Genomic DNA, 7,261 nt, shown 5'->3' on the forward strand with positions numbered 1-7,261 from the left:
AAAAAAAAAAAAAGCCCGAGTTATATCAAATTAATGCACGTGTCAGCTTTCATCTAATGGCAATTAAAGCACCTCACATAAACAAATCATTAATAGAAAACCCTGGATAAAAGCTGTGTTTCAGTGTCTCACGGCCTCTGTAACCTCGCTCATGAACTACCATCCCTCATCTTTCCCAGCTCTCCCATAACTGCTCTTATTGACAAGAAAAGATGAATTCTCCTGTGACCAGGAGGTACCTGGAAGGCCTCGTCGTACCCCTCAACCACTGCCAAATCGAAGAAATAATAGTAATGCTGCCTAAAACCAGCCCTGGTGCTGTGGCTGTGGGAGAGCCCCCACGGGGTGAAGATGCTGCAGTCCCTGAAGGTGCTGGGTGGGTAAAATCCAGACCCAAAGCTGCCCCCAGGGGAGTGGAAAACATCCAGGAAGCTCATCCTGAGCACTGACACCCCTCTGGGCACCCAGATGCTCTCATGGGTGGATTTTTAAATCATTTTTACTTCTGAATGCCTCAGTGGGACAAGGACCATCCACTTCCAGCTGTCACCCTTCACCAGCTCGTGGGAACATCTTCCCTGATAGCTTTCAGGACCTTGGAACATCCTTTCCTCAAGGTGCATCAAACACTTAATAAAAATAATTCCCAGGATAAACCCTTGCCTGTCCAGCCCCTCTGGAGAGTTGGCAGCATCTGGGAAAGCTGCTGAGAGCCAGTGCCCACGACCAGCCATAAGGAGACACCTGGCAAAACACAAGGCACAGATGCCTTTTCTTTTTTAACTGGTTTATTCTACACAAATCTTTTTAACAACATTCATAAAACATTAATTACAAAAATGTGCTAATATGGGGTAGGTTTCTTTCTTTTTTTCTTTTTTTTTATTCCAACAGTCAGAAATTCACATTTTGAAAGGATAGGCATACTTTTAAGAGACACGTTCACTTTACTTCCAGATACAAAATTTTGAGGGGTTATAAATCACTTACAAGGGGCAGATGGCAAAAAAAAAAGAAAAAAAGGAATAATTTTAAGCTTCAGAATCTGATTTCAGCACTGAATTGAGCAGCTCCATTTGGACCACTGGCTCTGCTGCTCTGCCCAGGATGCCCAGCAGGCCTGGGCACCTCCCAGGATCAATCTGGGAGCCACACACAGCTCCTGCTGAGCCAGAGCCTGGAGCACAGAGGAAAAAAAAAGGGATTTTCAAAGCTACCAACAGTGCTGCAGCTTTTTATTGAGCCTTTCTAGTGGGTACAGACATGGAGAGGGTGCAATCCACCCCCAAAATCCATGGGCAGGCTGTTTTCCATCAACAGCAGAGCAAATGGCAGCTGTGGCAGGCCATGGCACTGGAATCTGCTGAGCAGTGTGATGGCAGCAAGCTTGGAGGTCCTGCTTCAAAAACAATTACCCAAAACGGCCAAAATTCAAGCCTCCGCCCCGGTGCTCTTATGTGGAGCCAGCTCCAAAATCCACCCATCCGAAAGCAAATATTTGGCTTCATTCTGCTGGATTTCAGGGCAGGCGAGGGGGAGCGGGGTAATTTCCTAATTGCCCTCAGCCTCCCCAGAAAAATCCTGCCTCTGGCTCTAACGGGTTCACATGGCTGAAACAGGATATGCTGGGAAAGTTCAGGCCTGGGGAAGTCGAGCTCTTTCCCGAAAGGATTGGGTTGAACGCGCTCAGCAGCCAAATCCCAACCGGGTTCAGGCAATTTGGCCATCGCCCACCGGAAGGGGAGCATCACCTTGGTGCTGAAACCTGCTCCAGTAAACAGCTCATCTTACACACCACGCTTCAAAGTGTACAAAAAGGACAAAAAAAGAGCTGAATTCCTTGGTAAAACAGAGCCTAAGTCTTGTCTCTAACGCCACGGGAGGGCCTGCGCTTGCTGGGCTGGGCGGAGGAGGGTGCAGGGTACGCCTTGGGGAATAGGGTACAAAAAGAGGAGAAACTTTGGAGGTACAAATCCTCCCCCAAAGCCAGGGGTTTCTTGTGTCTTTCCTCTCTGCTGGGAAGGCGGATCCCAGCCCTGCACCTGCAGGGTTTCGCCACCGCGGTGCGTGGGAAGAGGGGACGCGGGGACACTCGCGGTGTCTGGCCTTGAGAGGGGAGCACCGAGGGCATGGCAAAATATTTGCAGAAATAAAGCTACAAAGACCCCCCGGCAGGGGCTGTGCAGGTGGTCCCACCAAAGCCCAGCGATAAGCTCCCTGTCACCAGGGCTAAAGTCCGTGCAGTGGCCGTGCCAGGCAGATAAAGGACCTGGAGCACAGGGTCACCCCTGCGACACCCCCAGGGCTCCAAAGCCTTCTCAGAGCTCCATCCACCCCTGTGTTTGCTTTCCTGCCAAGGGCTCTCCAAAAGAAGGGGTACAGCTTTATGTTGGTTTGTTACTTGCCCACGGAGCCCCTCTCTGTGCCAGTTCCACGCCTGGCGTTACTCAGAGCACCCTGGAGGAGGATTTAAGGAGCACTTGTCAATCACGTCATCGTCCCCAAAAGTTACAAGGGTGGCTTGTAAGCACCCAAAAGAGCTGCTCAAGTCCATGGCATAAAGGTGGAGGCAGGGGGCTGCTCTGCTTGCCTTGGCTTTCAAAGTCATTCCAATTTTCTGCTTCCAGCTGGAAAGGGAGAAGCAGACTCTGCCAGCGTGGAAATAACTAAATAAAGTTAGGTGCCCCCAAACAAAACTCTGGGGTGCAGGAGCACACAAAAGCCGGGAATGGTTTGCAGTGAAGGATGGAGGGACAGCAAAGGTCTCAGCTGGGTCTGTCCCCCCGCATGCAGAGGATTTGATCCAAGTTCACCTTTACTCAGGTGAGGATTATATGGCCCCTTATAGAGGCAAGTGTCAGCCAGGGTTCAAACCCAGAGCAGGTGAGATCCTCAGCTCCAAATCAGGCTGTCCAGAGCAAATTGCTCTTGGCACCCACGTACCAAAGAGACCCTCTGCTGCCATGCAGAACATTCCCACGGCACTGCCAGGCAAGGGCAGCAATGTCCTTGCCCAGCCGCTGACCACCTCCCTGCTGGCTCCTCCAGGCAGCTCAGCCCAGGGCGTGATGAGGCTCCTCCTCAAGTGGCAGCCCCAAAGCACCACCATGGTGGGAGGCAGAGCCAAAACCTCCTGAAATTGGGGGTCCCCAAACCCCACGGTACCACAGCAGATCTGAAAAAGCCCTCAGACTTGGCTGGCAATTAGGATGTGGCCTTCCCACAGCTCCCACAGCAGGGAAATGTTAGGAAACCTCAACCCCAGCCGGAGAGAGGCCAGAATTTGTTAAATTTAAGCTCTGTGACTTCCAAACTTGTGTTTGCCTGGCTGCAGGACCTCAGGGCAGGGCAAGCTGCAGTGAAGCAGCTCCTGCATATTGTTTCAGAACTGAAAAAAAGCTCTAAGCCATGAATCATGGCACTTCCCAGGCAGCTCCCAAAGCCCTGCTACCCTTCCCATCACAAATACAACCATCCCTCCAGCCCTTCCAGCTTGGCTGTCCCGCTCCATCTCTCAGCCAGAGTGAGAGGAGTTAAATCCGATGCCTCACTCTGCAGTAGAATAACAAAAAAAGAAAAGAAAAAAAAAAGAAAAGAAAAAAAAAAAGAAGAAAAGACAACAAGTTGGTTTTGAACACCCTCAAGGTAAAGATTTAAGAGGCAGCCCCAGCCCAGCCCCGAGCAGGCGCTGCTGGGACACGTCCTGGGCTCACTGCACACTTACATAAGGCTCTGCAGCTCTGCAAACACCCCGGCCACAGGGTGAAGTGGGGCCCTCCCCACTCCCTTCCACCCTTTTCCCACCCAAGGGGCTCAACCCACCTCCCTCCCCTTGCTGGCTCCCAAAGCTGGCCGAGTCTGGAGTGCTTGGCTCCCCCTTCCCTTCCCAGAGCAAGGGAGAGGGGCAGGAATCACAGCCTGGCACTCGCAGGGGAGGGAGAAGGTTGGGTTTTTAATTAGAAAGCTGAGTAAAAGGCAGCCCCAAGGAGGATGGGGATGTGCTGGGCTAGGACAAGATGATCCTGATGGAACAGGAGGGGCTTTGGGATGAAGCTTTTTGCAACAGGTAGGGACCCATTTGGCATCACACCACCAGACCACCACAGGCTAAACGGATTTTCAGAGAGCAGTGCAACTCCTCCCTGTTCACAGATGCTCCAATCACACAATCCCACCTCTCACACGCCACCAGTCCGCAGAAATTCTTGCAAACTGCCTGGTATTCAAAAGGGCCAAATGAGAGCTGCAGCAGCAGCAGCAGCAATCTGACAAACAAGCCCCAAATACTCCCTGTATGTTGACACTGCTCCAACCTTTGCCCTCCCCATTCCCACCTGTGTTTGCTGATGAGGAGACCCCTCATTGCTGTTGGCCAAAGCTGCCTTCCCCACTGCAGAATTTGCCCTTGTGTCCACCAAGGGCAGGATTTGGACCAGACAAACACACCGAGTGTGGTTTTGGGAGGCTGGTACCACACTTGGGTCTGGGATAGGATGAGGAGTGGCTTCCTCTGACCAAACTGGGGTGGTCAAGGAAGCACCTCATCTCTCCAAATCTCCTAGAGGGTCAATAATAAAAGCCATGAGGGATGATCAAAATTTAGGGGGGACAGATGTGGGTAGCAGCACCCCTCCTGGGCAGAGCTCCTGGCTGACACAGCTGCTCTGATGCCACTGCAGTGCTAAGCATCCCTTGCAATGAATGCAGGCTTCTCCCAGGGCAAGGACCTTTGCAGGCATGTGGAGCAGTTAAAGCAAGAGGAATTCTGTAGAAATTTGGGATTTGAACCATAAATCACCTTATGAGCCGGGGAGGCTTTGCCACACAAAGTCTGGGCGCAGCCATCAGTGGGGCTCTGCCGTGCAGCCGCTCCCTCAGCCCAGATGGGGTTTGGAGACAGCTCTGCTCACCCTCTGCTTGCTCTGAAGAAGCTACTTCTGGAATTTAAATTCCTCATAAGCTCTCCTTTGGGGGCATTAAGGTCCAAAATATGATTTAATGAACTTCATCCAACTCTGATGTGAATTAATGCCCCAAAACTTGCAGAGGGAGTACCAATGAGGAGTTTTTTATTTTCTTCCGCTGTCAGAGGGCTTTGAAGCTGCACCACTGCCAATGGTCCCACCCAAGAAGCATCACATTAACACCCTGCCCTAGGCTAAGTCTGGTAGATCCCAGCTGGAGCCAGGGTTCTGTGGTCCAAGCCCTGCCTCGTCCTGCAGCTTCATCTGCCTCCCGTGGCTCCCAAAACTCAGCGATGGCTCAGCAGAGCCACAGCAGACGATGCTGTAAGGGCCATGAAGGGTAAGAACAGTCATGGAAAAGCATATCCAAGAAAGAGACAAGCAGACATCTCATTTTATATCATAAACAGACACGTCACAACACACCAGGTAATTTTCCAGCTCGTACGGGGACAGAAGGGCCACAAGACCACAAGACCTTACAATGCATCAGCCAACATGGGTTAAAAACAGGGCCAGAGGGACATGCAGGGTCCTGAGCCTATTATATACAAAAATCCCACCACTGCCTGTGGGAGGGGGCCTCCACTGAACCCAAATTTCCACAGCAAAGACACATCCTGGTGTTACAAACCCCGACACTCGCCCAGAGACCAAGGGATGGTTCCCATGACACACGTCCCTCTTGGAACATCTCAGTTTTTAAATGGCAGGAGAAAATAATGAATATCTGATGAAGGATGGGTTTGCAGTCAGGATAAATGTGAGTTTTGTTTCTTGCCCTCTCCCAGGAAAAGGTACCCCAGTCCCAGCTGGCTCCTTGTTCACACAGGGACCCACCAGGGCAGGAGAACTTCCCTTCTCACTCATTAGCCATACTCCTTAGCAATCCCTGGAGATGATCATACAATCATGGAATGGTTTGGGTTGGAATGGATCTTAAAGCTTATCTCATTCCAACCCCTTGCTGTGGGCAGGGACACCTTCCACTACCCCAAGTTGCTCCCAGCCGTGTCCAGCCTGGCCTGGAACACTTCCAGGGACCCAGAGGTAGCCACAGCTTCTCTGGGCAATTTGAATTTCTACAATTTTCTGTGGGCAGTGACAGATTCCTGCCACTCAGTGTGGTGGGCACCCACTGGCTGCGTGACTTCCTTGCGCTCTCTCCCTCTCCCCCCGGATCAGCACTGACCCTGCACCAGCTCAGTGACAACACACGGGCTACGAGTTAAATGCTACTGGGGCTGTCAAACCCTTTGGAAAATCAGGATTCCCCACCAATGCTGACTCGTGCTTATTGCTGCATAATACACAACTGGGCCCCAAAACGAGCAGTGGCACCCTGTGCCCTGAGCCAGCAGCATCCCCACACCCGTGGGTGCCCCCGTGCCCAGCAGGCAAGCCACCTCCCAGCACAGAGCCGCTCCATGACACAGGGGCTCTGTCCCAACCCTGTGTGCCTCAAAGCCACCAAAATGCTCATCTTGGTGGTGATCCCATGGATTTGGCCCCACAGAGCCAGGCACCGTGGGCTGTGCCAGGAGCTCCCCCTCTGTTTTGCAGCTCAAAAGCCCAATCATTAATTGCTGGGTGAGGAAACGGAGGTGGAAAGTGGTCAAGGGACCTGCTGGTCTCATCCATGCATTTTTTAAGGCATATTTTGCAGGAAGGGTGTGCTCCTGCGTGACTCCGATGGCTGGAGCCAGCCGAGCTCCCAGTCATCCCAGCTGCAGCTCCCTGGGGGTGTGGGAGAGCAGCGGGAAAGGAGGAAAGAAGAAGATGAAAGCGGGACTCGCTGACATTTATTTGGTTTGTGCATCAGACTAAAGCAGCATTTCCTCCTTCGGATCTCTGGCTCCAAAACAGCCCCAGGTGCTGGACGGGGAGGGGGCTGTCTCACTTGGATGTGACACCCGAGTGACACCGGAGAAGGAGAAGGATGAACAGCTGCAAAGTTCAACAAGTTCCATCCGTGGCCTGCTTGGAAAAGGCATTTATTAGCTGTAAACCTCTGTCGTGACGTATAGAAAACTGGGGAGAGGAGCGGGAGCTCGATCAAGTTTGAATCCTGGTGAGAGTTCTCCTTAGAAAAATGGCTGGGGGGGGGGGGAACCAGGTGGCTTTGAAATCAAAACTGTCCCCCCCCCAAAAAAAGAGCGTTTCTGCTAGTTAAAAGCCTTTAACTAGAAGAACTTTTTGTGTTTTCTCCTTTACAAACATAGTGCATCTGCAATCACTGGGAATTACGGTCCGTCTAGGGAAGGGCCTTGCTGGGACTGTGGAGAGGCTGGTGGGGG

The 7,261-nt window shown here is 52.0% G+C and overlaps 1 long non-coding RNA gene across 1 annotated transcript in view; it reads right to left on the bottom strand.

Moving 5' to 3' along the window:
• Window positions 1-7,255, bottom strand: part of LOC108447472 — a 7,582-nt gene extending 327 nt beyond the window's left edge. The window contains exon 1 of the long non-coding RNA XR_001863054.1: window positions 1,129-7,255. This is a non-coding gene — a long non-coding RNA (uncharacterized LOC108447472). The remainder of the gene's footprint in view (window positions 1-1,128) is intronic.
• Between the last annotated feature and the right edge of the window lie 6 nt (window positions 7,256-7,261).

This window comes from Corvus brachyrhynchos, unplaced genomic scaffold (genome assembly GCF_000691975.1).
Source record: "Corvus brachyrhynchos isolate BGI_N302 unplaced genomic scaffold, ASM69197v1 scaffold346, whole genome shotgun sequence".
In the NCBI taxonomy this organism is placed as follows: Eukaryota; Metazoa; Chordata; class Aves; order Passeriformes; family Corvidae; genus Corvus; species Corvus brachyrhynchos.